Genomic DNA, 19,324 nt, shown 5'->3' with positions numbered 1-19,324 from the left:
CGAAGGCAGACGCTGAACCGCTGTGCCACCCAGGCGCCCCTCCTATCTTTATTTTCAAAAGATGCCACTGCATGACATATTCATTCACTTTTTCATTCATTCAACCAAAAGTATTTATTGAGCTCAGGATTATTCTCAGCACTGGAAATAGAGATAATAATAGCAAGTCAGTCAATAGTAGATGGCTAGTACAGCCTAGAGTCTAGCAATGCTGTTTGGTCTTATTTAGAAACTACACCTCAAACATCAGATGTATGCTATGACTAGTCAAACCTATTCTCATTAGAATATTACGAAGTATTATCATGAACAACAGTAGTCAGTCATCTCATTTTTCATAGCATTGAAAATTATCAAATATATTGCTTCCAATGTATTTGTTTCAACTGCGGTTTCAATACCACTGAATAAACAAAACTCCAAAACCACTTGAGATATTTGTACACTTGGAGGTATGTTTTTCATAACTTGGGTTCTGTATGATTCCAAATAAAAATAGAAAATTAAAAAAAATGCCCCCAAAACCCTATTATCATATTTCACCAGAGTCAAGGGAAAAAGTCTTTCCAATACAATGAAACTAAGTTAGACTTGATAATTTTCTTCCTGTGACAGATAGTGGCGAGCAAAACTATCGTTCATTCTGCAAGCTGATAAAGCGCCCCAGGCTAATATGGAAGGTTAAAGGTGTGAGGTCCAAATGAAAAGCTTTTAAAAGTTCTTTAAAAGTATACACATTCAGTAGCAAATACATGATGTAGTATGGGTAAAGACTGGTTGTTCCTATGCTACCTTAAAGCTCATTTTACTACTCATTCACTTGTTGCCTTGTTTGGGAAGATGGCCATTTGTCCACTAAGAAACCTGGCCTGGCACTTTTTCCATCCAGCTTACGGGAGAGCCATCAAACAGTAACCGTGTTTGATCTCTGCCAATATGTTCTGCAGTAAAAACTGGCTTCACCCGCATCACAGACACAACTAGCTTTCAAAGCTCCTCACAAATTATAAATTTCTGATGCCGGCATGTAAATGATGCTTCCTGTAGCTAGCTTTCTTTCTCACTTACTTCCTTAATTTGCTTTCTTCTGGCAGGGCATCATTTCTGGTTTTTCCACTGCTGAACATCAAGGATCCAAACTGTCAGCTAACTAAAGAATCACCTTGTTTCCATCAATTTCGGCCTCTTTAGTCAATATGCAAGAACACTCAAAACTGCTTAAATACACATAGTTCAGAAAGGCAAAGGAATGGGGAACTGAGGTATTGACAGATCCATCAACATAAAGCCGAGGTCTTGAAGGCCTTATTCACTTCTTTGGTTTTTTTTTTTCCCACAATGCACTTATTGTTGTATGTGATGATAGACAGTTCTGATAGTCAATAGAGGGCCACAAAATATCGAACTGAAATTCCGTACAATGTTAGCTGTTGTTTCTAATTATCATTACTAAAGAAGGCAGAGTGTTGATTTAATTTTTTTTTTACTCTTGGCGTATATTTATACATACCACAATGTGTATGTATTTTATAACAATATATTTATTCAGGTTTCCAAAATATAAAAAGCTTTCCTTTCAGTCATTGTTTTAGAAAGTGAGATTTGTTCCTTTAGAAGGAATGATGATTGCAAAATATCAGATGACTGTTTACTACCTTACCTTATTCAATCATGTAGCAAAGTACTTATGTATTCACATCCTACAGAAAGATAGGCACTAAAAATTGATCACCCTTCCTTGCCAAAAGCATGTATTTCTTTTTTTTGCTTATTTTATTGTAAACTACTGGGAAGACTAACGGAGGTTGGAAAAGTCACACATACGTTTTCAACTCTAAAGGGGCTCTGTTAAGTGCTGGAAAAAATAGTAATGATTTAATGATGTATTTAAAAAGAATGTATGGACAAACTAATTTTGTATTTCCTTAATTTTGAGTTGTAAGACAAGAGGGTCACTCCCAGGAAAGAGAAATAATTCTATGTCTTGGTTTGAAGTGTCATCAAGTGTTGATTTTTCAAGGTGTTCGTAAAATTACACTTAATATGCAACTTATTAAGGAATGATGTCCATCATTTGCAACATTTTCATTATGGGGTAAATGCAACGTTTCTTTTGCATATCATTCTAGTTTCTGCATAAAGCCCATCTCTTAAGTTGGATCTAGGGAGATGCTTTAACCAACGATGACGTATCAGTTTATTACTATTTCTTATAACATACATACAGGGTTTAAGTCTATGCCTAAATTCACATCAGGCAATATGGCACATTACTTCTAGTGCTCCATTTAGGGGATGGGAATGGCACTTCTAAAGATAATTTTCAAGACCTCGAGTCAGTAAGATATGTATAATGGGGGCAGATCTGACAAAATGGGAATGGACTGATTATCAGTGGGCTCACGTGCTGCTGGGAAATTCTTCCCTCCTTCATTCGCAACAGGTGGCCTGGATACCATGCCCAGCCATGTAAACTGACCCAGACAACAACTCCCCCACCATGCGAAGACAATCCTTTCTTTGCTCTAGACAGAAATGGTATTAGCATCAATTTCAGAAGTTGTCTTTTTATGAAATTTCATCTTAAATTTTTGTTTTCTAGAGTATGTTTTGAAAATCAAACAAGCAAGCCCATTCTCTTCAACCAAAATTATAAAGGAAAACTTCTGAGTATTTCAACATCCAGCATGGTTACATCTATATGTATTTAACGAGGAAAAAAATGACTATCTCCAAATACCATGTGTATTTAACAAGGAAAAAGTAATCATTTCCAAATATCGTGTGTATTTACTAAGGAAAAAATGACCATCTTCAAATACCAAGTTTCTCATTTGACAAGGAGAAAGTGATCGTCTCCAAATACCAAGGATTTAACAAGGGAAAAAAATGATCATCTGTAAAAGAGAGTCTACAAATACCTTCTCATGCACACTCAGCTCTCTGCACTGTGTATGCATTTGCCTTGCACACATATCGAGCAATCTACTTTTCAGTTTTGGCAACCAGTTTTATGCAACTATTACCAGTTTTCAAAAGCCAGAAATACATAACAAATGCTTAAAGCTCTTTTGGAGGCAGGAATTATTGCCATTCTCATTTTTATATTCCATTAAGTCTAGCATAGTGCCAGGCACATAATAGGAGGTCAATAAAAATCTTATAAAAGCACTAATATTCTACGAATGGCAACTGTGATCATTCAGAAAAGGTTCACGAGGTATTTTAGAGTTCACATTGCCTCAAATGTATTTACAAATACTAAAGTTTGTAACAAGAGTAAGATCTACAAACTGGACTGGCCACAAACTTTGTGTGGCCTAGTGCAGAGTGAAGATTCGGGGGAATCTTCGTTGTATTAAGAATTCTGGAACGGTGACAGATGAGCATTAAACCTAGAGTCCTATGTGACAGCACAGGTCACACACCCATGAAGTCGGTCCTGTCTACGAATGTCAGTTAACTGAGCATTCTACTGCACGGAAAAATCTGAGAATTAAAATTATATCTTTATTAGTGGAGTTTTTAGAACTTATTTGCTATTTCCCAGCTTCTTACGATAATTAGATGTTTTCTAGAAGAATCATGGTTTTCCAGAGAGTGAAACTCAGCCTCCAAATAAGTCTCGAAGCAAGCGTGTCTGCAATGGTGTGCAAGGGAAAGTGTGCGATTTTATTTGTTTGTGGGTTTCCCTTTGGATGTACTCCAGGGCCCATTCATGTGCCTGATCGAAAACAAGTAAAGTCCCTGCCACGCTGAAGTTGAATCTTTCATGGCACTAGCAGACTCTTTTATTTTTTTTATTTTTTTTATTTTTTAAAGATTTTATTTATTTATTCGACAGAGATAGAGACAACCAGCGAGAGAGGGAACACGAACAGGGGGAGTGGGAGAGGAAGAAGCAGCCTCCCAGCGGAGAAGCCCGATGTGGGGCTCGATCCCGTAACGCTGGGATCACGCCCTGAGCCGAAGGCAGATGCTCAACCGCTGTGCCACCCAGGCGCCCCTAGCAGACTCTTTAATACATGCATATAATACGGTTTGAGATTTTAAAGTTCGGTACATGGAGATAACAAGGCTTGAGATTCTACCTTGAGTCGTTAGACTATTTACTGAGATGAGCTGCTAGTGTGCAATTCATTTTACTATCCAAATAAATCAGCTTTCTGATACTATTAAGGTCATGCTATAAAACTTGAAGCTACAAAAGAACAATTTGTTTTTTCAGCGGGAGATCAGTGCATGTGTCCTATTACTACTTTATTTCTTAATATAAATATCCAAAGAGCCCTGAAGTCTTCAGGGAGATAATGGGAACTCAATTTGTGAACAGCAACTTCAGACAATGTACTTATTTCTGGTAACGTGCCACAGTTATCCCAAATTATCATATGTTGTATAAAGGCACACCCCAGATGAAAATACGGATGGCGTTATGCTAATTGGGCCATATGACTTGATTGATAAAACTGCTAAACAAGTTTTCTGCATGTAGTTTGTTCAAATTAACAAAGCAAATTTCCAAAGTTGGCTTTATTCTGTACATTGAATTTACAATGACTTAAAACTATAATTGCCTTTTCAATTTAGATGTGATATTATTATTCATTTTACCCTCCTGTAACATGTGACTTAATTTTCCACTTTCTACCATTACTCAATATCAATATTACCATTTTCATCTTGATATCAGGTGACTCTCAATATTTCCTTTTCTGTTATCTCATATAGCCTTTGTTTTTTTCATTTATATACAAGAAGAGAAAGCTTTGTACCATGTATTATTTTTATAGACTTTCATTCCACCTAAATCTTGACAGGAAAATATTATGCTACGAACATCAATCTAGGAAGCTTAGGTTGCTGGTTTTATTGCTACGTATCAAGTCTTAATTTTCACCAACTTAATACATAAGTTTCTATATTTCTGAATCATAAGACTTAAACTATTATTGCTTATATCATAAAATATAGGACTATTATCTCTTTGTCTGAGACCTGAAGCGTATTCTTCTGAAATGGAATTTACTTCCAAATGATTCAAGAGCAATTTAAAATGAATGACTGCAAAGCTAATTTTATCTGCATTTGGCTGCCCATCCATCAGCGAGATAATTCATGATATATTACAACAAAAGGCAGCTGAAATTAACTATTTGAATGAGACTCTAGCTTATTTTTAATATTTTGATTAAAATATCCTTTGGAAGACAAAGACTATGGCCTACATTTCAAGCAATATATTAATGGATTCATCATTTCAATTTAAGTAGCGGAATATATAATGCCCTTAATGTATTACACAATTTGGAGGTACGGCATGATTCCAGCTTCAAAAGAAAAAAAAACTTTTTTTTTTCTTCTTTTCAAGAAATACTTTCAAAATCATGTTTAGACATGATTAATGGTGACAAAGTCAACCAACATGCTATTGGAGACGCACTTACTTGTGAAAGAGAGGCACCTTCTTCTGCCCCAGTTTAAGTCTTTACGATCTCTGAATGTTATTAATATGAAGTCCTCCTAAATGTTTTCCTGCCTACAGTCTTTACCTCTGCCACATAGTCTATACTGTGCTTTTAGAAAAATGTTTCCAAAATGCATTCACTCCCTTTCTCAGTTAATTTAATAAACACAATGTAAGCTTATTTTTGCTCATCAGATTAGCTAAAATAAATTGTATGATTGATGAGGGGTTGAGGAAATGTGACTTTGCAGGTACTGGCTATAGTATGAATTGGCATCATGGTAGAGAAAAATTGACAATAAAAACAAAAAATCTCTGCACACCTCCAAATAGGTTACCTCACTTCTTGGAATACATCTTACATACATAATGGCATTTATAGGTGTGTGTGTGTTTATATATACATATGTACTTAAAAATGTACTTAAAATATATATATGTGTGTGTGTGTCTGTGTATGTATATGAGGTGTATATACCTCATGTGTATATGTCTGTATACATATGTATGTCTATATATGCATATATGTATGTGTATATAATGTACATGTGTATAAGTGTATACATAATATACATATGCATATGCACATACACAAAGATGTTCACTGCGGCACTGTTTATTAAAAAAATACATGAAATACTTCAACAAAAAAGGCAGCTGGAATTAACTATTTGAATAAGAACAACTAACAATCATCTGAGAAATGGTTAGGTAATTATTTATGACATGTCCTTCCAAGAGAATACTGTTTTGCCAACAAAAACAAGGAGCAGATTTGTATGTATTAAATCAGAAGGGTATCCATTAGTCGACTAAGCAAATAAAGCAAGTTTTTGACCAATTTGCATAGAATGATGTCACTTTGGGAAAGGAAGGAAGGAAGGAAGGAAGGAAGGAAGGAAGGAAGGAAGGAAGGAAAGAGAAAGAAAGAAAGAGAAAGAAAAAGAAAGAAAGAAAAGAAAAAAGAAAAAAGAAAAAAGAAAAGAAAAGAAAAAAGGAAGAGGAAGGAAGGAAGGAGGGAGGGAAGGAGGGAAGGAAGGGAGAAAGAGAGACGGTAGCCTTACCAGGGTAACATCAAATTGGCCATTACACTTCCCACAATACCATCACCTTGTTTCGTAACTCTTACTCATTTTTCAGATATCAGGCATCCCTTCTTTTGAAGGCCTCCTCACCTCCAAATCCTGGACCTCAGCCCCTGATATCATCTCCCATTGCTCTCTACTCTTCTTGTTTATTATTTCTACCCACTAGAAGGCAAGTTCAGAGCTCTAGGAACAATGCTTAATTCATTTCTGTATAACCAATACCTAGTCCAGGGCCTGGCAAGGACATCAGGGTTTTCTTTTGTTTTTTTCCTTTCCATTTGGATTATTATTCCTAGAGAAGTTCCTCTATGATAAGATAGAAGTACGTAGCAATTACTCTATCAATAGAAATAATGAGAAGAAATCCTTACACAAAATACAACAAAGGAGATATATGCCTATCTCAATATATATATATATATATATATATTTCAGCATTTTTAAGTACAGATCCCATCCCCATATTAAAAAAATTATAAAAAATTATATCTATCTTCTCTGCAAGTATTAATGTCATATATCATGAAGCGTAACAGCCTTGGACTACGTATATTCCCTCACTAAATAATCAAAGTTGAATCTAAAACATTTTGTGTGTGGAAAATAATGTGATACATCTACGGACTGTGTCTCCTCAACCTCCTGGCCTCATTTGACGCTTGACTTCATTGCACTCCTCCCTCCATTTGAGACCTTCTCCTCTCCGGGGAACTGTGCATTAGCACTAGATTGCTTCCCATCCTACCTCTTTGACTTTTCTCTTTGTTCTTTGCTGTTTGAGTACAGTCAGATTCTTACCAAGGTTCTCTCTCCTTTAAACTCTCCCTTGGTCATCTCATCCACAACACGGGCTTCAATGATCAGATCATGTCACACACACAATCTTCCACTCCACGCCCTTGCTTCTTCAAATCCTTTGATGCCTCTGCATTGACCAAGAATGAAACTGGATTCTTTACCAAGGCCAATGAGGACCCACTTGATCTGATTGCTGCTGGTCTCTATGTTTCGTTTCCTATGCTCATGTCCTTTTCACCGTTCTCAAGACAGACAGACTAGCATTTGTATCTTTGAACACACCCAAATCAGGCCGACCCTAGGGCATTTATACAAGCTCTTTTTTCCTCTGGAAAAGATCTCTCTCCTTCTTGCCATTTAGGATTCAGCTCAAGATGTCTCCTGCACAAAGAGATTCTTGATCACCCAATCTCAATCTCTTAATGTTTCTTCAAGAACACGTCATTTTATTTGATATCGTCTTATCACCTACCATTTTCAAATCAGCTTGTTTACTAAGTTAGTTGCCTCTTTTCTTTTCCCTTCCCACAATCAAAGCTTTATGGGATTAGACTACTTCATTTTGTTCAACACCCTATCCTCAGCATCAACATCAGATGAACACCTTCCCTCTAACATTACCTTCTCTTTTTGACTCAACTCCTTCTTTCTTACTGTAATATCGTTCTCACAGTAAGAAGCTTGGAGTCCAGTCTCCCCATCAGGTCCAATTCATCTACATGTACAATGAAGATCAGCTCCATATTGTCTCTCTCACCATCAATCCCTATTCTCCTCTTCATTGCCACTGCTCAAACTAAAGTCTGTACCCACTCAAATGGATTATAACAAGAGTTACGCTACTGACGGGTTTCTGCAGACTTGCCCCTGACTTTCCTCTCTCAACCCCAGCTATCCCAGGTCTAAATGGAAGGTAGACTCATAACAGCTTCTGCTGGAAACTTTGTGTTCAACAGAACACAGCCAAAAATTTGATTCATTTTCAGCTTATTTACCACCGTTCCACCAAAGCTAAAATTGGTGGTACCATATTCCACACTAAGGTAGCTTTTTCAATGTTTTCCCATGTGCATGTAGTGCTGTGTACATGACGCCATATTTCTTACTGACTCTTCACTGCCTATCTCAATGTCACTGAGGAATCTAGTCCTAATCCTCCCAGAGATAACTGTTCCTTACTGCTCAATTGTAAAAGTCCTTTAATGCAATTTGAGAGTCCCAGTCATTTCTGTATTCCTTACTATCGTCCAGCTCCACCAGATATCTAGTAGATTCTAAAACTTTTATTCAACTGAAGTGAACACATCTAAAATTGATTACTTGCTCTAAGAACTATGAAAAATATTAATTACTTCTCCATAGCAATGTACTATGATAATTCAAATGATCTGAATGTAATCTGTCTATATTTATATACTTTTCAAAAAATCCGTGTATGTTTTTTAACTTTGATGGAAATTTTCAAGTATGTGAAAAATAGAACAAAGAACCTAAACACCCATAACCCAGCTTCTGAGAAGTTCAACAGTCACCTGTAAGGGAAACTGAATATATCAGAGCACTAGAATGAGATAGCAAAGGAGACAAATGTCACCAAATTAAGAATAATAATTAAATTCAAAATATTGGAAACTATGAAAATAAAATCTATGGCAATATGCATACAATGTTCAGCCATAAACTTAGACCTAAAAACGATAATGATCAATGATAAGAACACTAGTCTTTATTTATAAAAATATTTTAATTTATATTTTTAATTTATATTTTAAAAACATGACCATTAAAAAACTATAATCTCAAATTTCACATGCAAATTAGAAACTCTTTTTAGTGAATGTGGAATGAAGAAATTATCCCTTAAATTTAGTGAAATAATTAATAATACACCTAAAATATACAGCTTCATAATGAAGTTCATGACTATAGGAAATGTCAAAGTTATAAAATCTTGATCTTTCCTAGGATTCCACCAAGCCACACAACGAAGAATTGTCTTTGACTTTTTCCTCTTTCTCACTTTCAACATAAAATCAACAGGCCCACTAATTTTACAGGCTCCGTGTTTCTTGAATCTGCCTCTTTTTCTCTGTTTCTGATTCCACTGCCATCATCATTTCTCACCAGACATTTTCAAAGCCTCATAGGTGGTATCCTTTGCCTCCTGACTAAAGGCAAGTTCTAAGCCACTTCTCTGTTTAAAATCCTAAACCTCACTTCTTATGAGATAAATGCAAGCTCATCAACATGGTACACAAGCCCCTCCACGATCTAATGTGTGTGTACCGTTGCACCTGCTTTCTCACCACTCCATTCCCTGTCCTCTACATTCCAACAACACAGGCCACCTACTGTCCTCTGGATACAACGTGCAGTTTCTACACCTTCTGCTTCAGTGCCCCTCCTCTCCTATTTCACCTGCTCCTCTTCATCCTCTAAGCTCCAGCTCAGGCCATCATTTCCTCCAGGAAGTTTTCTCTGCCTTTCCTACCTGCCAGCCTAGAACCTACCTCTCCCCTAGCCCCACCATCAAATTTGTTAGGGGTTTAAAAATACTTCTACCACTGCATTTTATAATAACTTTGTAGTGAACTAACTGGCTCTTATTCATCTTTGTATACCTGGTGCTTATTATATTCTTTGGAACTGAATATACACTTTTTGAATAAATGGGTGCAGGGGTTTCTGTATCCGGGGGAGAACACAGACTTTGGATTTTTGTACTATGAATTGGGTAATTGCTATGAAAATTGACTTTGGGACCACACAGACTTGGATTTGAGACTCGGGACCACTTTTTACTATGTGTGTGATTTTTGGCATTTCACCTCATCTGTTTCCATGACTATAAAATGGGCAGGCAGGGGCACCTGGGTGGCTCAGTCAGTTAAGCATCTGCCTTTGGCTCAGGTCATGATCCCAGGGTCCTGTTTCTCCCTCTCCCTCTGCTGCTTCTCCTGCTCTCTCTCACTCTCAAACAAATAAATAAAATCTTTTAAAAAAATACAATAAAATGAGCAGACAAAGCAATGTAGTGATAGTGTGTGGGGTACATGAAATAAGGCAACAGGAACGATTCAGCACAGAGGTGACCACAGATAAGATCTTCACATACGATAACTATTTGTACTGTTTTCTTGTTGCATTACTGTCGTGGATACTAACTCTCTCTCATTTTCCTAAATATCCTTGAGCATTAGGAACTCTTTAATCTGTCTTCCTGAAGTATCTTTTCTGACCGGTGCCTAGTAAACTCCTATTCTTCTGTCCAAGTTCATCTTAAGTTTTACTCCCTCCAGGAATTCATTCTAGACTCTTTGAGTATGGGTTTGTTGTCTTCACTCTGAGTTAACACTACACAATATGCAACGCTATGTCATTGCATTTAACGCATAGTGGTAGGTCACATTTACCTTTTCTGTGCCCCACTACACAGAGAGCTTATTTCAATACAATTATGTGTAATTCATTCATGAATATGTAACACCAGCCATATTTGGCATGTAGCAGGACCAAAGGATGATATTTGTTGAGTAAACTGATGAAAAGATACATGAATTCCTAAAACTGTAAGCTTCTAGATTTTTTCAAATGCAGAGAAGTGACTACTCTTTATTTTCCTACTTCATAAAAAATAAAACTTCAGATTTTCTATTAGTGTCCTCTTCAGAGTCCTCATTCTTTCTTAAGGGTATGGAAAACAGTTTTGTCTCACTACAGTTTTCCTCTTTTAAAATTTTGGACATAATTTATAAATAAAATGTCAGAATTTGCTTTCTCATTAGTAATCTCCCTACACACCACCACCACTTACCTTATCACTCCTCTAAATGTGTTTACTTTCAGGGACCGATTTGGAGGAGCCAGCAGAAGGTGGTGAGAGAAACACTGCTGTGAGTCGGGAACCCGGTGCTGGTCCTCATCAAGCTCCCAACGATCTATTGCTTTTTGTAAGTGTGGTTAGGTAGGTAGGTTGATAAGTAGGTCTGTATGGTGCGAACAAAAATCCAAGGTGTGAGTACACCATACACATAAAGAGCAGAGCTTCTAGAATGTGAGAGCATTCTAGAAGTCCTCTAGTCAAGAAGTCTATGCTTCCATCATGACTGTGCTCAGGACTGCGGGAGAGAGGCCAGGGGTCCAAAGGTGGGGAAAAAAATGCTCAGAGAATTGCTTTATATCTCTGTGCCCTGTCTCCCTGGCTGGGTGCCTGTACGAGAACTGTGGGGTGGGGAAAACATGGGTGAGCATTGCCTGGGGCTGTAGAGAGGTAATGTGCTGTATAGTTAAATATCTTCATAGAATTTTGATTCAACTGTCTCATCTTATAGAAGAGGAAACTGAGGCCCAGACAGTCTGAGTGACTTGTCTGAGATTGTGTGGCTATCAAGTGGCGGGAGTAGATGTCCCAGGCCAATCTCAAGATTTCATGGCTCTGGCATATATTTTCTGATTATGAAAGCTCTGTAGCACCATTTCAATACCCCCTTCTAATTCACTTGATAATTTATTCTAGCTTCTTATTTTTGAGCTATCCCATGGACTATTGCCTTTCAATGCCATTACGGTTTTATAAAAAATTGCATATTTTAAATTTTATTTATTCCAGTTGCTAAAATTCTATAATAAAGAAACAAATAACAAAAATGGAAAGCCCCCTCCCACTCCCAATTTCTACCAACTTTTGACACTAGTGTGTCTGTTCTGGATCTTTCTCCATGCAGTTATTTATGTATGTGCAAATACGTGTGGATACAGATATAGCAATAAAATATAAAAGGAAATATATATGCATATGTTTCATATTGATTCCTGCTTTTCATAGAAAATTCTCTGCCTCACTTGATCCACCCCTTGCCAAAGTTGGTGTTATCATATGCCTACTATGTTCCAACCACTGTTTAGGATAAGGTAACACCCAATATTAAAAATGAAAACATCAAAAACTAAAAAACACTGCATATTTATAATTTCAGTAATGTTTGCATGACACCAAAATTTCTGCACATGTTTTAAAACAGAAACAAACAAGCATCACAACCTTTACTAATATCTTTGTTATCTTTAGCTCTGGTAATTGAATTCTGGATCCACGTGTGTGTCTTTTTTAAAATTATAGTTTCCAAGTGGCATGTGATATAAATTAACATTTCATGACTTTGCCAGGAAAGGATTAATTCACTTATTCTGGGAGGGTACTGATTATGAGCCAATATTCCTACTTTTTATCCCTTTTGATGGAGCAAATACATTCTTTCAAAATTTACTGTTTTGAAAGATAATATACCCAGTATACTGAAGAAGATAGTAAGGGTATGAATCACCTCCAGCAAGGTACAGGGTTGGTTAATGTTTCACATTTTCACCTCCCCTGCCACTGGAAATCACAACACTTGACACTGGGTCACAAAATTATTAAACCTTAAAGTAGCAACACTTCCTTCTCCATGTGAGACCTCACTTCTCTTTGACACTTTAGGAATAAAGTCCCTCTAGGCTCCTGGCCTTTTCTCTCTGCTTTTAACCCCCGTAACTAATTAAATCTGGACAAGTCTTTGGTGAAAATAGTTTTCCTTCGAAGTTATTCATTCAAAGTTCCCCTTAAGGCATTCTTTGTCACTTTAGCCTAGCCTGCCATCTTTACACGAAGTTGAAAGAGGTAAGCTATTTTTATAAAATAAAAACTCTTTCAAGACCTAAGCCTACCTTGATGTTTCAGATAAGGACTAGATGCTGAAATATGACAAATGCTTCAACATTGTTAGAAGTTTACAAGTAAACAAAAAGTTCCAAAGACTCTGGTTTCATTTAAAGACAGTTAAACTTTAAAGGAAAATGTACTAGTATATTTGGACATACTTTTTTGGGGGGATCTATAACTAAATTCTTCAATAAAAATGGAAAAGGATTAACCAACCGATACAGTTGAACTTATTCCCAATAAATTTATTTTGGGAATCATATTGGACCTCAGAATTAAGTGGCATGGTTAACATTGTCATGTATTTAGAAGAAAACAAAAGTGAAGACCAAAGGAAATAAGGACAGAAGACTGGAAATACAGCACCGCTAAGGTATTTTCTCTGCTAAGATCAAATTAAAACTTGCCACAGTGTCAATCACTTTAAACCCACTTTTACATTTCACAAATAAACAGAAAATATTACTTGTCTTTGCTTAAAAATGTAAAGATCAGACACATACCCTTTGCTGTTGATCCAGGGTCCTCAGCTCGAGGACAAAAGACTGAACGAGATCTAATGATGGGCTCCACCATCACTGCTTAAAGCCAGAGACTGTGTCTAAGAAGATGTGAAGTTTTCTTTATGACGCCATTTAAAAAAAATTATTTAATGATATCTCATTGCCATCTCCCTTTTTAGCTACCCTATGGACACAACTTTTATAATAAGCTACTTCTATTTTTCATAGACAGAAACTTGGGTTTTGAAAGTTTGAGTGTGTTTCCCAAGACTGTCCATCCAATGAATGGAAGAGGTGGGAAAGGAATCCAGGTACTCCTGGTTGGGTAAGCCTGAGTGATGCTGCCTCCCATAATGTGAAAACTCTGATTTATCAAACCACTGTCCATGATTCTCTTACGATATTATTGTTAGGGACAACATTAGAATGACTATAAAAATAACAAATACAAAGCACTTATAAAGGCCAGGTACCCCACTACGTACTTAAAATTTATTCCCTCACGTAGGTCTTACAACACTATGGGTGATACTGTTATCTCCATTACTGTACAGATGAAAAAGCAGGGGTACAAAGAAGCCAACCAGCTTGCCCAAGGTCCACCCAACTCCTAAGCAGCAGTAATTTCCTTTGACGAACATTCAGCACACACACTTAGAGAATCATCTGATGACGAATCAGCTCCGCGGAGCTTCTCAAGGAGGCACCAACTTCTATTTATGAGCTACCGGTCAAAATGGGAAATACATAAATGCCAGCTTTTTAATATAATTTTATACATGCTGTATCTGCTAGTCTCCAGAAGTCACAGTGATATGTTCTTACTGCTCTTTTATTTGGTTTACTTTCTAATTTATTCAACCAACATATTCATAACAACTGCTTTAAGTCACCGAGAAAAGCTATTGTCTACATTAAAGGAAACAGACTTAGCAAATCATTGTCCACAATAGGGAGAGGAATAATAAAACGCAATAGGCACAGAATATATGTAAGCAATTTGAAAATTGTTAACTGCCACACGGAGTGAGGTATTAGCACGGTTAAAATTATTGTCAAATAAGTAGTAACAAGCCAAGACAATCTGTAAAAAGATGTAAGGAAAATACTTGAAGATCTGTAGTGCAACTCTCTGCAAAATGAAACAAGTCCTAGGTGTTATTCTTGAGCCAGAAATGTCTCAAGTTGCACTTTCTCTATCTCTAAAGTGCTTCTTCAGAATATCTACAATATAAATAATGATTATGAACTAATGTAAACTGAGGCAGAGGAGGGTGATTTGTGGAAAGGTGGGGTACAGCTGAGGACACTGCGAATGCAGCTCTGGCCTCCTTTGTTGCAGGAGGTGGATTTCTTTGAACAGGATCCATCGTCCCTTCTCCGAGGCCTCTGTTTCATCAAACCTCCAAAACAGAAATAAGAGTTGACAATCTTTACAAATATAAAGGAGGCAGACGATTTGTGGAAAGGAAGAATAACAAGGTTTCCTCATGTTAAAGAGGTGTTTTACCAGAAATGCACTCACGCCGGGAAAATCTAGGTCTTTGAGCACATGTGGTTATTTTCAGAAAGGCATACCCTCTCCGTCTTCCACTTCAGTAAACTCGGGGAGTGAAAAACCATTCTGTGAATGCAGCTAGTTCATTGGCATCGGCAGCATATCATTTTCCCAAAGTTTGAGAGAGCAATGGATTGATTTCAGGGTTCACAGTGGGGCAGGGCAAGACAGCACGGCTCACATAGCTTTCGGAAACAATATAAATTCATAGAGCTATTTCAAGGTTTCATGAAGATGTGATAAACTACCGGATTGGGTTACACGTTTCCTCCTGCAGGGACTATTTTATCCACTCCTCTTAGATAAGTCAGGCTGATTTGTTGTTTTCATGCTCTGTTTTTCTTTAAATCTACTTAAATAAGCAGGTTGATTTCAAGGCAGACCCCTACCTCCCTCTTCCTCTGTAAGGGTTCAACTCAAGTTCTTGTGAAATCATTATCCTTTTCGTACCTTCCAGGCCCACTGCTACAAAAAGTGAATCAAAAAATAAATAAAACTAAACTAACATAAATGTGAGCATCAAAGATATGCTGTTTTGTGCAAATGTGGCTGCAGAATCATGCAGTATTTGTGACAATGTCTCCGAGGCCGTGTGGGCTGTGGTCAGAGCCAACGCCTGTGATTCTCCAGAACCCACACATGTCCCTCGGGCCAAAGTGCCGCTTCACTCTCACCAAAACCAGAACCACATCTAAACGAAAGCGAATTAAATCCTTCAAATAGTCAGGAGAACAGAGGAACGAGGAAGCTATCTGAACTTGATTGTTTCTGTTGAGATCACTGCCAGTACTTCAGGGAAAACTTCCACGTGTCTGATCTGTCAGGAAAATCAAGCTGCCTTTTTCATAAATTGGGAAATCAAGTTGAACCCCACTGAAACAGACTTAAAAAAATATTCTCATGACTCTTATTTTCAGTTTACCCATTCACTGCTTCCAGTTCTTCAGTATTCTCAGAGTACCATGCTACGGGTCTGAAAAAAGTCCTTACTACTGATTCCCTGCTAACCTAATACAATGCAGGAAAGACTGTGTAAGTGGGAGATATTGTGCAAAACATAGTGGACTCAGTGCCAGGAGACCCACATTGTCAAGACAGTATCGTCTCTAAGCCTTAGTTTCATCACCTGTTAAATGGAGGATAATGTCGTGGAAACACGTTTTTCTTTGTCCACCATCCACTTCTTGTTTTGTGACAGAAACGTTTCCTATACTCTCGGGCCATATGGTTCAGTTTCCCATTCTCTTCCCCTCCATCCCATCAGAGATTCCAATCCTGGGACCACAATTACTGGTCCAGGGTGAGCACAGGACCCAAGGTAGTGCCATCAAAATGGAATCTGGGATTTTACTGTACAGAAGGGAAATGACTGCTGAAAGGACTGTCTGCCAGTATGGCGCTGCTAGTGGCCATCTTGATGGGGGATGGAAAAAGCAAGCGTGAATGAAGCCCATACAGAGAAAGGCAGAACTGAGGGAGATAGAATGCCCTGAGGTCGTCTTTTGGGTCAGTGGATCTGGATTGAAGTCAGATGGATCTGACTCTGGGATGTCTGTTATGTGAACCACTAAATTCAGTTTTTTCTTTTGACCTTAAGCATGTTTGAGTTGGTCTTCTTTCACTTGTCTCCTGAAGATTCTTAACAATTACAGTGTGAAGACTGAGCGGGCATACCAATATGAATAATACTTGCAAGAAGTTCTTATGTGTTTAAACACAAAAGCTAAAATTCTTGGCTTTACAAAATATGTTTCACTTTTATTCGATTAAATGAAGAAGCCTTAACAAAAGTTTCCTAGGCCATGGGCACTTTGCCACAGTTTGGCACAATGAAAAATAAGAAAATACATCTAGTTCTGTAGGAGTTCAGAGGCAAGCAGGGTCACAAATGTGTTAAATAATAACAGGCTACTGTAAAAAAAAAAAAAGTAAAAACTGGGGACTATATAAAATGCAGAGCTACCACGTCACACAACGCTAGGGGGCGCCATTCACACCGCAGCTTATGTAAATGCCATCCCCTGGAGCAATACACAGAAACCCCAGCTCCACTGGGCCAGCCAAACATTTGCACCAATAGATATTTGCAATCTTCATGAAAGCCCCTGGCTGTTGCATTTTTTCACGAACTGATTATTGGCCACGCTATCTGAGTTTTTAAGGAGCGTTTGTGACAGACAGCTGGCACCCCAGGTTTACCGGTACCCAAACCAGAGGCAAATCCCATCGGCCTTCCTGGGCTGTGCTATCATCCGCGAGCCATCAGCCCGCAGAGGCCCCACTAATCAAGCGTCTGTAAACATAAAATGCTGTATCTCGGGATTACAAAGGTCTCTGGGCAGGGGGAGATTCATTGAACATCAGATTAATTATGTGGCAAAACAAGTGGAGCTTTCATGACTCAGAGGTCGTTTACAACAACCTCCTTTCACACTGTTGCCTCAGTGATAACACTTCATTTTAAGTGGCAAAATCAAACTGTAAGTAACTGCGTACCCAAATGAATCCAACAGCTGCAGGTTTTGATAGTGATTAATAGGCACTGAAAAAAAATAGTTCTTGGATATAATGCCCCCTCGGAGGTACCAAGGTAGTTCGGTGTTGAGTTACCACACCACCGTCCCCCCTCCCACCAACCACGACAAATCTGGGAGACCTTCGGGGAGATGCCGCTTTTCTTTTCTTTTCTGGGGGAAATAGCAGCCCCAGCTCCCCCGGCCACTCTAAGGAAGCTCGCCTGATGCCTCAGGCCTGGACTCAAACTCAGAGCTGCCTGCGTCTCCTTCACAGGACAAGACGGCTTCAGTCCCAGGGCTTGGGCTGACTGCTTTGCTTTACGTAGATACTGAACTTCACTCTTCTGGAAGAAGCGGTTGTAATCTGGCATTTGAATCGTGCTGGCCAAACTCTTAATAAGTGCTGGGATGCCAAATCCATCCACATCCACAACCGTATTTATCCACATATAAAGATCTGCCACTGATTTGGCTGCATGTTCAACATTACCCAGCTCCACTGCACCCCCCGCCCCCCGGCCCGCCAAGTGCGACCTTCTGCTGCAGTCCTATAGTCCTGTCCCACGACTGGAAACTTTCTGAAGTACCCTCTGGCCTGCGTGTCGCAAATTCCCAAACGTCTGGAGGCTGAAAGGCCAGGCTCTCAGCTGAGCTGGCAAAGAAACAATTGTGCTTACCTGGCTCCTACTCATTTGCTGATGTTCGAGGTGTGGGCACGTCAGGAGTCATAGCGCATTCTTGATCCCGGGGCATAGTTTAGGTCCAGTATGATTCAGTATATGGTGCCGTGAGGCAATTCCAAGGACGTCTAGCAGGTACTTCATTTCTCAATTCTCTCAGATGATTCATTTGTTTTTTAACCTACAGACACTATGACCGCATTTGCAGCTTTGGTTTAGCTGCTGAAAGGCTCAGAAGCAAACCCGCGGTACCCTGCAAAGACTACGTGACTCCACACGCTGGTTTTACAGAGAAGGCAGTGGAGCCCAGGGACTCGGAGCCGGGCTCGAAGGCCACGTGGCAGGTTTCGAACAAGGGTTCTGCCTCTTTAGCGCTGTGACTTGGGACGTGTATCTTAGTGCTTTTTGTCCATCGGCAAGCTCTTCCAACAACTAAGTTTACTGTGGGGAGGAAATGAGTTTCTACATGGAAAGTGTTTACGGCAGTGCCCGGCATTGAGTGTACGCTCAATCACGCCATCACTCTCCTAAGTTCATTATCATCATTGCCTTGATAATGTTCCTGTCCTACCGATCTCCTCAGTGATTTACCTTATTCATTGTAGCTTATGTATTTTTCTACGCATTACCAAAGACTTTATCAAGCACAGCACAGTATAAACAAAACAAACAATATGAATAATTTATTCTTCTAATTTTCTAGCAGAAATAGTAGCCCACTTTGCTTTTACAAGCACATCCTCACTGAACATTTTATTTCATAATACTGTTAAAGATTTTATTCCATAATGCTACTTCAAATGGCTCAGATCATACTTAAAAGTGTTCTTCTCAACCCTCAAATACATGCCGGAATGTCAAATGATCTTTTTAAAAAGATCAATTTCTAACATACATAGAGTTAAAACTACACATGCCCTAAATATCAATGCATATGAAAAGTTATTGAGAATAAACCACATAAAAGGCAAGTGAGCTAATGAGACCCAGGCTGTCTGGGATGACCAGTCATT

The 19,324-nt window shown here is 38.4% G+C and overlaps 1 protein-coding gene across 4 annotated transcripts in view; it reads right to left on the bottom strand.

Annotated features, from left to right (window-relative positions):
* The window catches only part of UNC5C (unc-5 netrin receptor C), a 341,321-nt gene that overhangs the window by 148,374 nt on the left and 173,623 nt on the right, over positions 1-19,324 (bottom strand). The window lies entirely within an intron of this gene.

Source organism: Ursus americanus, chromosome 8, assembly GCF_024610735.1.
Source record: "Ursus americanus isolate L20-20 chromosome 8, mUrsAme1.1.p, whole genome shotgun sequence".
NCBI classification, from domain to species: domain Eukaryota; kingdom Metazoa; phylum Chordata; class Mammalia; order Carnivora; family Ursidae; genus Ursus; species Ursus americanus.
The sequence above is the reverse complement of the archived record's forward strand: the minus strand, read 5'-3'. Positions and strand labels throughout refer to the sequence as shown.